Source organism: Bison bison, unplaced genomic scaffold (genome assembly GCF_000754665.1).
Source record: "Bison bison bison isolate TAMUID 2011002044 unplaced genomic scaffold, Bison_UMD1.0 scf7180017864384, whole genome shotgun sequence".
Lineage (NCBI taxonomy): Eukaryota > Metazoa > Chordata > Mammalia > Artiodactyla > Bovidae > Bison > Bison bison.
This window is the reverse complement of record NW_011494956.1, coordinates 8,379,041-8,396,707: the sequence shown is the minus strand read 5'-3', so window position 1 is coordinate 8,396,707 and position 17,667 is coordinate 8,379,041. Positions and strand designations below refer to the sequence as shown.

At 38.5% G+C, this 17,667-nt stretch overlaps 1 protein-coding gene and 1 non-coding gene across 2 annotated transcripts in view; one reads left to right on the top strand and one right to left on the bottom strand.

Annotated features, from left to right (window-relative positions):
- PLS1 (plastin 1) overlaps positions 1–17,667 on the top strand; it is a 114,247-nt gene that overhangs the window by 13,025 nt on the left and 83,555 nt on the right. The window lies entirely within an intron of this gene.
- On the bottom strand, positions 17,485–17,557 carry TRNAG-UCC. Its single transcript has one exon. It is a non-coding gene; the product is annotated as a tRNA-Gly (tRNA).

Here is a 17,667-nt window from a genome sequence, read left to right as displayed (position 1 = left end):
AAATGGAAACCCACTCCAGTATTCTTGCCTGGAGAATCCCAGGGATGGGGGAGCCTGGTGGGCTGCCATCTATGGGGTCGCACAGAGTTGGACACGACTGAAGCGACTTAGCCACTGGTTGGTGGGAGAAGTAGATAATGTTTTAGCAACATTAGTCATTTGTTAGATGATAAAATTCAGAAATTCTTCATTTTGATTCTATCCAGATTATTGGGCCCTACTCTAAAACTTCAGAATAAGTATCTCTGGAGAGGAGATCCAGGAATCTGCATTTACTATAAGCTCCACTGGTTGTTCCTGTGACTGCTGATGAGAACCATCATGTTGAATTGCTGGGTAGCGCTTAATGTTTACTGCAGGGATCTCCAAGCTCCAGACAGGCATTTCTGTTCACCATTATTGGCAGAATATTGAATATTTGAATTTTTGTTGTGTTTTTCTCTTTAAGTGGCTAACATGAATATTTGACTTTCAATATGTGGGTGTGTATATCCTACTGGAGGGAAAATTTTAGGAGATTTGTAAAGCTGATGTTGGCCCTTATCCCCAAATATACTCTTCCTTTCGCTCTGCTTCCCCCAAATGCTAACTGTTCTCTCTTGTGGACAATCCAAGGCCTAGGTGATAAGAACAAAACTGCCTAAGCTTGTTTTAGTTTTCTGTTGCTCTTGTAACAGAATATCACACATTCAGTAGTTTAAACAACACAAATTTATTATCTTATAGTTCTGTAGATCAGAAGTCCAATATGGGTCTCGTTGGGCTAACATCAAAGAGCCGTCAGGAGATACTGTGTTCCTCTATGGAGGCCCTAGAGGAAGATCCTTTCTATGGCTCATTCGGAGTATTGGCGGAATTCAGTTTCTTGAGGTGGTGAGCCTGAGAGCCCCGTTTTTCTACAGGATGTAAACTGAAGGCCATTCCCAGCGTCTAGAAGCCACCTGCATTCCTCGGCTGTGATCTGTTTCCTCCATTTTCAAAGCTGGCAGCAGCCCTTCTCACTCATTGAAGTTGTTCCACCTTTTCCTATTTCTTCTCTCAGCCCAGCAGGGGAAAGTTCTCTGCTGTTAATGATTCAGGTGATTAGATTGGCCCTATCTACATAATCCAAGATACTCAACCCTTTCGCAAAACCCATGCATATCCTTAGTCACTTCTGCTGAGTTACATGTTGCCATGTAGGATAACAAGTTCACAGGTTCTGGGGATTAGGGTGTGGGCCTCTTTGTGTGTGTGCTCAGTCACTTCAGTTGTGTCTGTCTCTTTGCCATCCTATGGACCATAGCCCACCAGGCTCCTTTGTCCATGGGATTCTCCAGACAAGAATACTGGAGTGGGTTGCCATGCCCTCCTCCAAGGGATCTCCCAAATCCAGACTTGAACCCGGGTCTCTTATGTCTCCTGCATTGGCAGGTGGGTTCTTTACCACTAACGATGGGCCTCTTTGGGGGAGTATTATTCTGCCTGTCAAAGACATATTGTCTGCCTTTGTCTGACAAATAAGACAGTAGGAGTTGTCATTGACACCGGGGCTTCAGGCATTAATGTTGATGCACAGGAGAAAAATGTGACTGAACTGGATCGTTTTCTCAATTGAAATCATCTCAAGGTCAGATTCTAATGCAAGTAATTTGGGAAAGGGTGTTTCAGGACTTTTGTCCAGTCAAGCAGAGCTGCAGCATCACTTATCTCTGTGTGTTACAAAGGAGGTAATGCCTGCTTTTCTGGTCATTAAGAGTCAGAAAAAAATGGTGATGATGTGAAATAGGCACAGACATTCAGCCAGGATATTGGCTTTCATTTGGCCACTGATTCCACTCACTCTCAGGCTTCTGCAGTTTTGATTGTACCCTACTGATTTCCTAGTTTGCCCTTCTAGCTTTTTGCCCATTTATCTGTAACAGTACATATTTATGGCAAATTTTGATACCTACTCATTCTAAGAAACACTTTCCAAGGTGCTGAAAAGTATATCTAGTCATTTTTCCCAGTTGCTGAATTCAAATGATAAAAAGAATCCATGTTATCTCCCAGTCTTTCGAAGGCTTTTTTTGAGTTCTTCTCTGGATATCTTCCTCTATAAGTTCCTGTTCAGCACTGAAAAAGCCTGTCATGTCTTGGACATAGTCAGTACCCAAAACTACTTATGGATTTGAAGAAGTAAAACTTAAACAGTTGCAATTGTATTGTCTGTACACCCCAATTCTGCAAGATGTGCATACTTACTGTTTCCTTACAATGTTGTTAACAAAGAGAACATTGCTAAGAATGTCAAGAGTAGGTGAGGAAAACTGGGATTGTTAGAGATGAAGTTTCCAATTCTCCTTTACTGAATATATTAAATCATGTTCAGTCAGTACTTAGCAGTATACTGGGGGTAAGGGAATAGACTACAAAGGGGGTCTGTTTTTGAATATTCAATGATACATGTGTGCAGAAAAATACACATATGGTAAATGTGTAACGATGAATTTTTACAAAATGATACTCCCATGAAATCAGCATCTATATCAAGAAACCAGAATTGTTACCAGCACCCCAGAAAGCTTTCTGCTTCCTTTTAGTGGTTACTACTGTCAAGGGTAATCACTACCCTGATGCTTTAGAAGTTTGAGAAATGGACTGTTTTTAAAATAGAGAAAAATTCATATAATTGTGGTAAAAATACTTCTTTTGAACAAATTCCCAAGCAAAGGTATGTGGGTTTGTTGTTGTTGTTTAGTTGCCAAGTTGTGTCCAACTCTTTGCAACCCCATATACTGTAGCCTGCCAGTCTCCTCTGTCCATGGAATTCTCCAGGCAAGAATACTGGAGTGGGTTACCATTCCCTTCTCTAGAGGATCTTCCCAACCCAGGGATCAAACTCAGTCTTCTGCATTGGCAGGCAGGTTCTTTATCCCTGAGCCACGTGAAGCCCCATGTGGGTTTACAGAGATTTAAAAAAATCTCTCCTGCCCTGAATGTGCATTTAAGCACAAAATGGTAAATTCTTTTCTAAATATTCTTGCTTTATTTGATAGTTTGAGTTAAAAAGCAACTTTGAGTCAGATTATTTCTCAATATTTATTGAATATTTTAAGGGTTCAAACAACCCCTTTGCCTCGAATACTCACAAGTTGTTAAAACTGTACCAGGCACTTGACCCTGATTGATGACTTGGCACCACATCCGTTTCTACATATTTTTTTTATTGAGATCAAATTAGTGTATTTTATATTTTCTCTGGAACTTTGGTTGAGGTTCATAGTAGTGTACTCAAAAACAAAAAAAGAAACTGTTGTCAGCAAAGATGGCAATCCCCATACCACATATTTTAACTGTCTACCACAACACTTTCTTAGCTGAGTGTAAAGTGAAATTTCTTGTAGCAAAATGAAATGGATAAAATGTTAGAAAAGTTGGATTCAGGGCTGTAGTTCTCTTATTCCCTATTCATTCTCTGTGTTAAAGGATGTCAAAACATTATTTCTAAATGTAAAACATTGGGAACAACCTTGCCTAACCAACATGAGTGCTTAAATAAATCATGGTATAGTCATGATGTGGACCGTTATGAAGCCGTAAAGGCACGTTTCAAAAAAATGCTTAACTATATGGAAAACTTCTTAATAGAATTAACTATGTACTGAAATATACCAACTTTGTAAAAAAAAAAATGCATCCTTGCACATGTGTGTAGACAAAAGACTGGAAATTCATAACCCATTGGCTCTCAGTTCAGTTCAGTCACTCAGTTGTGTCCGACTCTTTGCGACCCCATGGATCGCAGCACACCAGGCCTCCCTGTCCATCACCAACTCCCGGAGTTCACTCAGACTCATGTCCATCAAGTCAGTGATGCCATCCAGCCATCTCATCCTCTGTTGTCCCCTTCTCTTCCTGCCCCCAATCCCTCCCAGCATCAGAGTCTTTTCCAATGAGTCAACTCTTCTCATGAGGTGGCCAAAGTACTGGAGTTTCAGCTTTAGCATCATTCCTTCCAAAGAAATCCCAGGGCTGATCTCCTTCAGAATGGACTGGTTGGATCTCCTTACAGTCCAAGGGACTCTCAAGAGTCTTCTCCAACACCACAGTTCTAAAGCATCAATTCTTCGGCGCTCAGCCTTCTTCACAGTCCAACTCTCACATCCATACATGACCACAGGAAAAACCATAGCCTTGACTAGACAGACCTTTGTTGGCAAAGTAATGTCTCTGCTTTTCAATATGCTGTCTAGGTTGGTCATAACTTTCCTTCCAAGGAGTAAGCGTCTTTTAATTTCATGGCTGCAGTCACCATCTGCAGTGATTTTGGAGCCCCCCAAAATAAAGTCTGACACTGTTTCCCCATCTATTTCCCATGAAGTGATGGGACCAGATGCCATGATCTTTGTTTTCTGAATGTTGAGCTTTAAGCCAACTTTTTCAGTCTCCTCTTTCACTTTCATCAAGAGGCTTTTGAGTTCCTCTTCACTTTCTGCCATAAGGGTGGGTCATCTGCATATCTGAGGTTATTGATATTTCTCCCGGCAATCTTGATTCCAGCTTGTGTTTCTTCCAGCCCAGCGTTTCTCATGATGTACTCTGCATAGAAGTTAAATAAGCAGGGTGACAATATACAGCCTTGACGTACTCCTTTTCCTATTTGGAACCAGTCTGTTGTTCCATGTCCAGTTCTAACTGTTGCTTCCTGACCTGCATATAGGTTTCTCAAGAGGCAGGTCAGGTGGTCTGGTATTCCCATCTCTTCGAGAATTTTCCACAGTTTATTGTGATCCACACAGTCCAAGGCTTTGGCATAATCAATAAAGCAGAAATAGATGTTTTTCTGGAATTCTCTTGCTTTTTCCATGATCCAGCGGATGTTGACAATTCGATCTCTGGTTCCTCTGCCTTTTCTAAAACCAGCTTGAACATCACGAAGTTCACGGTTCACGTATTGCTGAAGCCTGCGTCTGAGGTCAGGGGCAGCAGCCCTAAGGAGCAACCCAACGCCCCCAAGCCCGAGGCCAGGGGCGGCGGTCGGGAAGAGCTACCCCATGCCCGAGGCCAGGGCGGCAGCCAGGAGGAGCAACCCCACGTCCAAGGAGCGGTGGCTGCGCGGGCGCAGGAGGGCCTAGAGGAGCTATCCATTGGTTCTAGTTGTTTCTAAATAGTGTGCTTGAGTGCAACTTAAATTTTTTCATTTTACAAATATTTCATTTTATAGATTTCTTTTCAAAAATCAGAAAATACACAGAATTCTTTTTTTTTTTTTTAAGAGGATGTGTTGGGCGGATAATGACTTCTCCTGAGAAGTAAAGTCTTTGGGGGAAATAAGACATGGCAAATAAATGGCCTAGTCAAGAGGTGGGCAGAATTCCACACCACAGCCACAGGGTCACAAACATCTATTCATGAATAATCATCCTTGAAATAATGGAACTTTCAGTGCAAAAAACTTTAATGGTCACTTCATCCAATTTTCTATGTAAGAAACCCCAAAACAACAACATCTGCCCAAAATGTACTTTGAGCCTAAATTGGAGCAGACTCAGTGAGGAGACCCCCAATGTTCCAGAGACAGCCCAGGTTGGTTGTGGAGCACTTGGCTAGGATATGTTTCCTTATGTTGATATGGAATTTGTTTCTTGGTATTTCGGCTTGATGGATCTAGTTCTACCATCTTGTGGCCATACAGAGCGAGAGAAAGCCTTTCTTCATTACAGGTACCTTTCAAATATTTAAATCTATGTATGTGTATTTTTAGCCATCATTGAAGGGTAAGTTAGGTGTAATGGGCTGTACCCATTTAAAGTGGACTTTTTCTTTTTGGATGTGCTGGATCTTCATTGCTGCAAGCAGGCTTTCTCTAGTCACAGTGAGCAGGGGTCTCCTCTCTAGGTGTTGCGTGGACTTCTCATTGTTGTGGCTTCTCTTGTTGTGGCTCACAGGCTCTAGAGTACACTGGTTTCAGTAGTTGTGGCATAGGGGCTCATCTGCCCTGTTCTGTGACATGTGGAATCTTCCCCGACCAGGGATTAAACCCATGTCCCCCGCACTAGGGTCCCAGGTGGCGCAATGGTAAAGAATCCACTGCTAATGCAGGAGACACAAGAGGCGCAGGTTTGATCCCTGGGTTGGGAAGATCCCCTGGAGAAGGAAATGGCAACCCACTCCAGTATTCCTTCCTGGAAAATTCCATGGACAGAGCAGCCTGATGGGCTACAGTCCATGGAAACGCAGAGAGTTGGACACGACTGAGCATGCAACCACATACCCCCCCCCACAACCCCCTCACTAGCATGCGGATCCCCAATCACTGGACCCCCAGGGAAGTCCTTGGTGTGTTGTGACAGAGTATACACCCCACTCCAGTACTCTTGTCTGGAAAATCCCATGGACAGAGGAGCCTGGAAGGCTGCAGTCCATGGGGTTGCTAAGAGTCGGGCACGACTGAGCGACTTCACTTTCACTTTTCACTTTCATGCATTGGAGAAAGAAATGGCAACCCACTCCAGTGTTCTTGCCTGGAGAATCCCAGGGACGGGGGAGCCTGGTGAGCTGCCATCTATGGGGTCGCACAGAGTTGGACACGACTGAAGCGACTTAGCAGCAGCAGCAGCATACACCCTTAAAATCATCAGCACAGTCACGATGCAGAACATTTTCATCACTCCTTAAAGTTTCCTCCTGTCCCTTTGCAGTCCATCCCTCCTTCCTCCCCTGTTCCAGGCAACTATTGATCTACCTTCTGTTACCATCAATTAGTTTGCGTTTTCTAAAATTTCATATAAATGGAATCATACAGTAGGTACTTTCTTTTTAAAAACTGGCTTGTAACAACTTTTTCTTTCACTTTATGAAGCAGTTTTGCTCCATTCTTTACTTTTATGGAGCCATCATAAAAGGTGTTTCAGACTTTGTCTTCAGAGAACTAACCATTTAGTGAAAATGTATTATAGACTTTATGAGTAAACTTTCGCTCACTTAAAAAGTAGAGTTGAATTATAACCCTTGAGGGCACTTTCCAGCTTTAACACTGTTTCATTCTATGTAATGTTTCTATTTACTCTTCAAAGATAATGCTGTACATTTGATTGAAGTTAGTCCAGTGACTATATTTTTTTAAAAAAACTCAGTAGGCTGTAGGGTTTTGTTGTTGTTTCAATTTTTAAAGTTTAACACAGTTTCCTTATCATTTTATGAATCTCAGTGTATGTGAAATCTTAATGATTTTTCACATGGGGAAGGAAAGCTACAGTGGCAAAGGAATATTTATAAAATTCATGTAAGACCTCATAGGGCAGACAGTCCCATGTCGTAGGAACTTCTTCCTTCTTCTACCTGTTTAGTAGAATCTAAAAGGTGAGTATCCTGACATATATATGTACTTAAATATGTATATGGTGAATATCGTGGTACATTTTAAGCTGTACAGTCATAATCAAACAGATAAGATGATGACATTCACATTTTTGCCTTTTTTTTTTTTTTTTTTTTATAGTTCCAAACCACACCCAATGCAAATTGACCTTACTGCTTGAGACCAATTGTTTTTTGAGATTGAAATCTATAGTAGTAGGCAGAATACTTAAGTGTGGAGTTAGTTGCTTGTTTTCTTTGGTCAGATACTGACTTTGACAGAAGATTATTTGAAAATAGACATAGTTTAAAGTGACTGAATTTTGAATTTTCTGAATTGTTCTCTTGGATGTCCAAATCTCAGGTGATCACACCAACAGAAACAGGTATGCAAATTTTTCCTTATGTTAATAGGAAAATACAGCCTCAGATTCTAGAGCTGCTTTTTAAAAATGAGATTGTTAAATTGAGATAAACCTCCTCATGTTTGTTGGTTTTAGTGCATTCTTGCTTTGGGAGTCTAGGTAACTCTGCATAATCAATGCACAGTGACCATGATGTGAGGGTCACATAATTTTTAATTCTCTTAATCTTTCTGTCTTAAAAATTATTTCTTTCTTAAGCAATATTTGTTGGGTAAGAAAGGACTGTTCTGGTTTATTCAGGGTTTGATAAAAAGTTAAATTCATAATTTTTGTTTTGGCATTAATTTTCCCTTTAGAAAGATACCTGCAATTTTAGGAAAATGCTAAAATGACTGAATATTCTCTTTTTGTGTCATCTAGAATGTATATGTATTATTGCTTTGAAGCCTGATTCTTTCATTCTGATGAAACAACACTTGTAGTCTATAGTTTAGTCATGTAGAAGCAAAACTCCTCTTTTTTTCCTAAAGAATTCCTACAGATATATAAAACAAATACCAATAGAGGATATTGTAGATTCTAGGGCTATGACACAATTATATACATCCACCTGGAGTCTGAGGAAGACATCTTATTTGAAATTAATTCTTTATCATTACTTTTGGGAGATAGTGCTTCTGCTTCAAAGCTTATTTTCACTGTTTCACTGAATTTGAGAAGAGACTGTAGGCTTTCAGAAAGGGCTTCCTATAAACTGTGTGCAAATTCTAGAAAAACAGTTTGCCTTTCAGTGAGCCTTTTTAATGGTTTCTGAAATTGGCTGAAGAATCTACGTATCTTTACCCCACATAGTCTTGGTGTCTGTAGCTGCCTTGGTTTAGCTCTTTTTCTCAGTAAAGCAGGAAATGTACAGTTCCCAGCCCTGTAACACTGAGATGCTCTTGAATGATACATGTTGAGGAAACCTAGATACTGGTATCACTGGCAATTTGCATCGATCTTATTGCCAGAGAATGAAAGACTCTTGAGTTTTCTAAAGAGAGACCAGCTTTTAAAAAGTTAAGTGTGTTTCCTTTGTGCAGTGACCTGAGGTCTCACACTGAAGTAGAAAGTTAAGACTTATCTGTTTAGCTCTGTGAAGCAGTCAACTGTTTATTCTTAGTCATCATAGAATAGGGTGACTCTGGCTCTTACTAGAGAGACAAACACATTATGACCAATTAACTCTGGAGACTGAGTGCCATGGACAAATTCCACATAATTCTTTAAAAAAAAAAAAAAAGAGTCACCAACTCTTGAAGGCTTTCTCAGGAGCCAGAATTGAATTCTCTTTCCTGTATTATGCCCAGAGTCCAACAAAGGCTGTGCCCTCCTGCCAGTCCTTTCATAATGAACAAGCCAAGTGTTCAATTGTGTTCTTGTGGAGGAAGGGGATAACATTCCTTTATGATCCCCAGTTTAGATCAGCTTACCACCCAAAGCATGATATTTGATTACCCTTATTATGTTACTTTGCGTAGCTACAAATGTTGCTAATGGTGCGGCCTTATCTAGCCATTTAAAAGTCCCTGTTCATGCTGCTTTACTGGTCAATGCTATAAAAGCCCCTATTGCTAAGGACCCTAGTAATAAGTAATACGAGCCGATGAAGAGGGAACTGTATTTGGGTTAGGCATGCACTGCATGCATCTTGAACTCCTGAATATATTCCACTGACTGCCTGATGCCCGTTTTTTTCTTCTAAGTGCTGATTTTAATCTCTAATATCCAGTGTGCCTGGGCCTGAATTGCTTTGAGAATGATAAAAGTTTGCTGGCCTTTTCTGATGGCATTCTTCTTTAGCATTGAGGTTTCTATAGTTCCTTCTTTTTCTTTCCTTCCAAAAGTTTCTGACTTAGTTCTCAGCCTTGCAGGATAGAAGCCATGCTGTCATTAACTAGTAGGAGCAAATGAAGAGAAATTATCCTTTTATCTATTCCAGCGGAGGTAGAAGGTTGAGTGCTTTTTCCTTGGAGTAGTGGCCTTTAGGCTTTTTTTCTATTTCTTTTTTCTTTACATTTTTATTTTATATGTACTATAATTGACTTACAATGTTGGGTTCGTTTCAGGTGAACATAGGCTTTTTTCAATTGTTCTACTCCCATCAGTTAAAAAAAAATGTATACACTTTCAAGGTATACATTTTTAACTTATTAATATATTCAAGTGCTACTTAATGTACATGTGATATATACTAGAGCCCATGTAAAAATAAATTTGAAAGAATAAGGTGATTTTTTAAAAAAAGTTTATTGCTAATTAGAAGGATTTTATAATACCCTTAGCAGATATGATGCAAGGGGCGATATGGTTTATTTTATTTTTTAATTGGAGGAAAATTGCCTTACAATGTTGTATTGGTTTCTGTGGTACAGCAGTGTGAATCAGTCGTAACACTGTATGTGTATATATGTGTGTGTGTGTGTGTGTATGTATATGTAGATATATATATCTCCCCTCCCTCGGGAGCCTCCCTTCCCTCCCCCAACTCCTCATGGAACATGGGCCTGGGCCCCAGGCACAATGAAAATAGTACCATCTTTGACACCAGTGGATGACCTAGGCTGTGTAGGTTTACCTTACCTGTTTACTTGTTTTATTCTCATGTAAAATGAGAATAAAATAATATGAGGAAACATAATATTGGGTTGGCCAAAAACCTTTTTCCATAAGATATTGCAGAAAAATCTGAGTGAACTTTTTGGTCAACCCAATACTATTATAGTGTGTGTGTATGTATATATAATCATGATAATAATATTTTCAGTTTTGCTTAACTCACTGGGTTGATGTGAGACTTGAAGGTCATATGTGAAAGTGCTTTATGAGTTAGGAAGTGTGTAAGACTTAATTCTCTTACATGTGGGACATGTTGGTGGTTTTCTTTAGTCTTTGCTTTTAGGCCACTATGAAGAATCAGTTTCATACTTATTTTTTCTTTCACAAAGTTGAGGTCATTATTATTAGCTAAGAATAAAATCTCTAGTAAATTTGCCTGGGATGCTTATACTAACTGAATAAACAGAGTTAAGGAAAAACCTGTCACATTAAAACATGCAAACAAAAAAACATGGAATCAGCCTATTTAAGTTATTTTAAGATACTAGAATTAAGTAAAATTTTCCAAGATTGCGGAAGTTGGGTAGGGTCAGACTAACTCTGTAAGCAGAATGATTAAATTACCCTGGGGCAGGTCTAGCATACCTTCCTGGGCCCAGCCTTATATGGAACAGTGGAAACATGGACCTTGTCACTTGTTTGAATTATATGACTCTAGTGCTCACCAGCTGAGTGGTATTGGACAAGTTTCTTAACCTTAGAGAGCTTGAGTTTCTTTATCAGTAAAAATGGATGTAACCACTACTTTGGGAGGTTGTTTTAAGGATTAGAGATAATTTATATCAAGTGCCTGGCAGTAAATTCTCTTAATGTGTGCATAATATCAACTGTAAAAAATAAATTACACTGTTCCATGTTTGTGCTTTCCTGTGTCCACGCAGATCTGCTGTTATAACCCCCATTCATCATTTAGCCTTTCATTCCAGATGTTTTTTATTTAAACTTTGAGGATGAGATGGTTGGAGGGCATCACCGACTCAATGGACATGGGTTTGGGTAGGCTCTGGCAGTTGGTGATGGACAGGGAGGCCTGGTGTGCTGCGATCTTTGGGATCCGATCTTTGGGATCACAAAGAGTCGGACAACTGAGCAACTGAACTGAAAAACAAAATCCTGACATTCTTAAGCATTTCCTCTTATTTCCAAATTTAAATGTTAGCTTAGAGAAGTTGCTATATAATTTAGTCTGAAAACAAGCTTTCTACTATATTTTCTTAAGACCAAATAAAAAGGATGATTAAGTAAGATGGAAAGCAGGACCACTGTATACATATGGTTGTAGAATGTTCCCTAATGTAATATTATTCTGTTCAAATTTTATTTAATAATTTTAATTATAAAATAAAGCATGCAGAAGAATAGAATAATATAATATATGCTCATTTTCTCTACCCTGATTTAAGAAATGTCAGCAATTTGTATATATCAGCTCTTCATTTTCTGTAAGAAATAAAACACTAATGATATGATTGAAGGCCCTCTCCCATTTAATCCCTTTCCTCATCTGAAATTGGCATGTGTTAGTTATTCTTTCTGTCCATCTTACTATTTTTCCATGAACACTTTTCATTAATAATATAAAGTACTTGAAACTTTTTACAAATATTTGCTATACAGCTTTCTCATTTAACATGTGTCCATGATTTTTTTCATATTAATACAGATAACTACTTCATTTTAACTTGTTGTGGAGTATTTCACTAAATGAATATTCTAAAATTATCTAGTCTTCTGATGATAGACATTCAGGTTGTTTCCAGTTTTTTGATACTATAAATAATGGTGTGCTTTTACCTATATTTTGACTTATTTATACAAGATTTCCTCTGGGATGAATTACTAGAAGTAGAATTGTGGGTCATAGAATATGCGTATCTTCACCTCTTTTAGATATACTACTTTGGAGAGCAGTATGGCAGCAGGAGTAACTGATCTCTTATATTCTCTCCAGAATGTGGTGTCTCTGTCAGTTTTATTTTTGGCAGCCTGATGGGTTGAGGATGTTAGGTCATTGTTTTCATTTGCCTTTTCTGTTTTATGTAGCTATTAAAAGAATATTTAAAATCTATGCCATCACTCCATTAAATAATCATACATGTACCTAGGTATGTATATATAAATGAGTATTTGTAAATTTAAATAGTCCAAAAGGGTATTGGGTAGAATATGCAGAAGCATTTTACCTCAGTATTAATAGTGGGGAATCATTAGCCCTTAGAGCATGATTTCTCAGCCTCAGCACCATGGAAATTTTGCACTGGGTAACTCTTTGTTACAAGGGGATCTGCTGTGCATGGTATGGTATTTAGGAGCATCTCTGGTCTCAACACACTAGATGCCCATAACACCTCTTCACTCATGAGAGTCAGAAATGTCTCTAGACATTGCCAGATGTCCTCTAGGGAACATAATCATCTCCTGCTGGGGAACCACAGCCCAAGACTAAACTCTGCTTTGTCCTGCCTACCAGAGCTTAAACATAAGACCTCCAAAGGATCAAACCCTTCCCAAGGACTTTTCTGCATTTGAGAACAAAGATCAAGAGTGGTTATAGGGCTTTCTTTTTTTTTTTTTTCTGAAATAGAAAAAAAAGAAAAAAAAGTTAAATGAGATCTCAGTGAGTACTAAGTAGCCAAAACAACCTTGAAAAAGGAGGACAAGGTTGTAAGACTCACATTTCCCAATTTCAAAACTTACTACAAAACAGTAATAATCAAAATGGTACTATACTGGAATATAGACCAATGGGCCAGAATAGAGAGCCCAGGAATTCACCCTTGTGTATCTGGCCAAATGATTTTTGATAAGGGTCCCAAGACTACACAACAGGGAGAAGACAGTCTCTTTAATAACTGGTGTTAGGAAAACTGGATATCTACATGCAGAAAAAATGAAGTTAGACTCTCCTAATACAATATATAGAAATTAAAGTACATCAAAGACCTAAAAGTAATACCTAAAATTGCAAAACTCCTAGAAAAATACATAGAGGAATAGCTTCAGGACATTACATTTGGTGATGATTTGTTGAATATGACAACAAAAGCAAAAGTAGACAGGTGGGACTACATCAAACATTAAAACTTCTGTGTATCAAAGGAAACAGTCATCAGAAAAGGCAACTATGGAATGGAAGAAAATATTTGCAAATAATATAGCTGACACAAGTTTAATATCATTTCCCTATAAAACATATAGGGGACTTCTGCAAGGTACAGGCATACCTTGGAAATATTGTGGGTTTGGTTCCAGACCACCATGAGAAAGCAGATATTGCAATAAAGTAAGTCATATGAATTTTTAAATTTCTCAGTGCACGTAAAAGTTATGTTTATACTATACTATAGTTTATTAAGTGTGCATAGCATTATGTCCCAATGTATATAATTAATTTTAAAAATACTCTGTTGCTAAAAATTGCTAATCATCTGACAATGAATGGTTGCCACAAACCTTCAATGTGTAAAAAAAAAAAAAGCAATATCTGTGAAGTGCAATAAAGCAAAGCACAATAAAATGAAGTATGCCTATAACCCTGTTAAAAATGAGCAAAGGACTTGCATTAGCAATTCTCCAAAGAATATACCCACGTGGCCAATAAGCATATAAAAAGATATTCAATATTACTATTCATAAGAGAAATGTAAATTAAACCCATAAAATCACCTCACACTCATTAGAATGGCTAATATCAAAGGAACAAGTGTGGTCATGGGTGTGGTGAAATTGAAACTTTGTGCACTGCTGGTGGGAATATAAAATGATGGAGCTATTATGGAAAACAGTATGCTTCCTCAGAAAATAAAAAATAGAATTATCATATGATCCAGTAACCCCACTTCTGGGTGTATATTGAAAATAATTTAAAGCAATACCTCAAAGAGATATATTTGCACGCCTATGTTCATCGCAGGGCTTTCCTGATAGCTCAGTTGGTAAAGAATCCACCTGCAATACAGTAGACCCCAGTTGGATTCCTGGGTCAGGAAGATCCGCTGAAGAAGGATTAGGCTACCCCTCCAGTATTCTTGGGCTTCCCTTGTGGCTCAGCTGGTCAAGAATCAACCTGCAATGTCAGAGACCTGGGTTTGATCCCTAGGTTGGGAAGATCCCCTGGAGAAGGGAAAGACTACCCACTCCAGTATTCTGGCCTGGAGAATTCCATGGACTGTATAGCCCATGGGGTCCCAAAGAGCTGGACACGACTGAGCGACTTTCACTTTCACTTTCATGTTCATTGCAACATTATTTACACTAGCCAAGAGACGGAAGCAACCCAAATGTCCCTCAAGAGGTGAATGGATAAAGACTATGTGATATATATACAATGAAATAACATGCACCTTAAAAAAATAAGGAAGTCCTGTCACATGCTGCAACATGGGTGAACCTCAAGGACATTATGCTAAGTGAAATAACAAAAGGACAAATACTATACGACTCCATTCATATGAAGTATTTAAATTAATCAAAGCCATAAAAACAGGAAGTAGAAAGATAATTGCTAAGGGCTTGGGCGAGGGGAGTGCTAATATTTTGTAGGTATAGAGTTTCACTTTTTCAAGATCAAAAATTTTAAAGATCAGTTGTATGACAATGTGAATATACTTAGTTTACTGAACTGTAAACTTAAAAGTGGTTAAAATGGAAGTTTTAATGTTCAGTCTTTTTAATCACAGTAAAAAGTTAAGAATAATTATAGGGATGCAAGAATATCAGTTACTCAACAAAGTAAATTTTACAGTGTCTCATCCAATCAAAATGTACCAGGCATGCAAAGAAGCAGGAAAATAATGACCCATAATGAGAGAAGTCTATCAAACAAAACTGATCTGGAAACTGAGACAGGTATTATGATTATCAGACAATGACAATAAAAGGATTGTTAGATTCCATATGGAGACCTGGAAAATATTTTAATAGACCCATATTGAACTTCTAGACAGAAAATTATAACATCTGAGATGAGCAATATGGTAGATTGGTTTAAGGGCAGATTAGACAGTGTAGAAGAAAAGAATAGTGACTTTGAAGCCAGGGCATTAGAAACTATCCAGAATAAAATAGAGAAAAGAATTACAAAAAAAAAAAAATTACAATATCAGTGATTTGTGAGACAAGTTCCAGTCACCTAATATACATGTATTTAGAGTCCCTGAAAGATGAGGGAGAACAGGAAAAATATTTGAAGAAATCATGGTTAAAAAATTTCCAGATTTGATGAAAAGTGTAATCCTACAGATCCAAGAAGCTCAATTAACCCCAGCAAAAGATGTGTAAGGAAGATTATATCAAAGCACATTACAATTAAATTGTTCAAAAGCAGTGATAACAATCTTAAGAGATACCAAAGAACAAAGGCATATGACATATAGAGGAAGACAGATAAAGATGATAGAAATTTCTTGTTGAAAACAAAAGTATACAAGACAGTGGAGGACCATCATTAAAGCACTGGAAGAAAAACCTTTGACCTATAATTTTTTTTTTTTGGTCACACTATACAGTATGTGGAATTCTAGTTCTCCAGCAAGGGATTGAACCCACCCCTTGCATTGAAAGCATAGAGTCTTAACCACTGGACAGCCAGGGAAGTCCCTAACCTACCATTCCATACTTAACAAAAATATATTTCAAAAACAAAGATGAATTAGACTTTTCAAACATGTAAAAATTGAAAAACTCCGTCACCAGCAGACTTGCACTATAAGAAATGTTACAGGAAGTCCATCAGGCAGAAAGAAAATGATACCACATGGCAATACAGAAATACGGATCTATACAAAGGACTGAAGAGCACCGGAAATGGAACCATATAAGTAAACGTAAGACCTGCTTAAAAAAACTGCTTGGATGTGGTGTTTAGTATGTACACACTACATTCTAGCCATACCATCTTTGTCTTTGAGGCTCATTTTGGAATGTAATGATATACTACCTTGTATTATATTTGATGTTAAGAACCTCTGTAGCAGAATATTAATTCCCAAGCCTCAAAATTTTGTTTGTGTAAGAAATGTTGTTATTTTTCTACACAGTCTCTGTCATCAGTACCCGTATAGAGGAAGACGTTTTTAGTTGTACAGGGTAAAATTCAGTCATTTCAAACTGAACTCGGTTGTCTTCCCTGGGTGGTATTTAGTTTTCAGAAATTTCATGGGTATGAGCGTAAGGAGTTTCGTTCAGGGCTGTGCTGCTCTGTCACTGGCTTCTGCTGGGACCTCAGTTCCTGCTTAGTCCCTGGGTGTGGCTGGCCCTCTGCTGCCGTCTGCAGAAGCGTCTGAATCTCCACTTCATCCGTAGTCCGTGTGGTGTCCCCTCTTTAAGACCTTGAATCCTTTCAAGTCCACCTGGTGGTAGTGAAATGATGGAGGGTGTGGGAAGAGGGAATGTAAACGGTAAGTTACTATTGATCAACTTCATTCTGTTGTACCTGAGATAACATATTGCCTGTCCCCAATTCTCATTTCTCCCTGAAACACTCTCTGGATCGTTGGGGTACACAAAAACCTCTCCCTCTTAATTCTTTGTGTCCAGACCACAACCATGCCGTCTACCTAGTGACATCTCTCGGGACATCTTAAAAGTGATCTTAACATCATTTATAATGTTTTTAACATTTTTTTCCTGATGAGTGCTATTGATTATATGTGTAACACTAACATTGCTGTGTTTTTTCACCCTCCTTGACTTGTGTATAAGCTCCTGGAATGCCCAGATCAGAGATTTGATGTCTTGATGCTTTTCTTCGTGCTTAGCACTGGGCAAAGTGCATAGTTGGTCTTCAGTAATTATTGGCTGAATGAACAAATGAATGAATGTAAACTTTTTGAGTACAGAGAATTATTTCTTTTACATCTCTTATGATGCTTAACATAGTATTGAATACTGAGCAATCCCAAATGATTTACTTAATTTAATTGAACTGAGAGTCATTTTAACTTAATTTTAAAAAGTTTTTTAAAATTATTTATTTGGCTGTACCGGGTGTTAGTTGCAGCATGTGGGATCTAGTTCGCTGACCAGGGATTGAACTCAGGTCCTCTGCATTGGGAGTGTGGAGTCTTAGCAACTGGACCACCAGGGAGGTCCCTAAAAAATTTTTTTTGGCTGCACCATGCAGCATGGGGGGTCTTAGTTCCCCGACCAGGGATTGAACCTGGGTCCCCTGTGTTGGAAGCGTAGAGTCTTAACCACTGGACCACCAGGGAAGTCCTTGAGAGTCATTTTATGTTAACTCTTTCTACATATATTTACAGTGCCTGAAGAAGTCTAGAGAAGCCAGGTCTTCTACAGACTGCTTATTGAAAATAATTTAAAG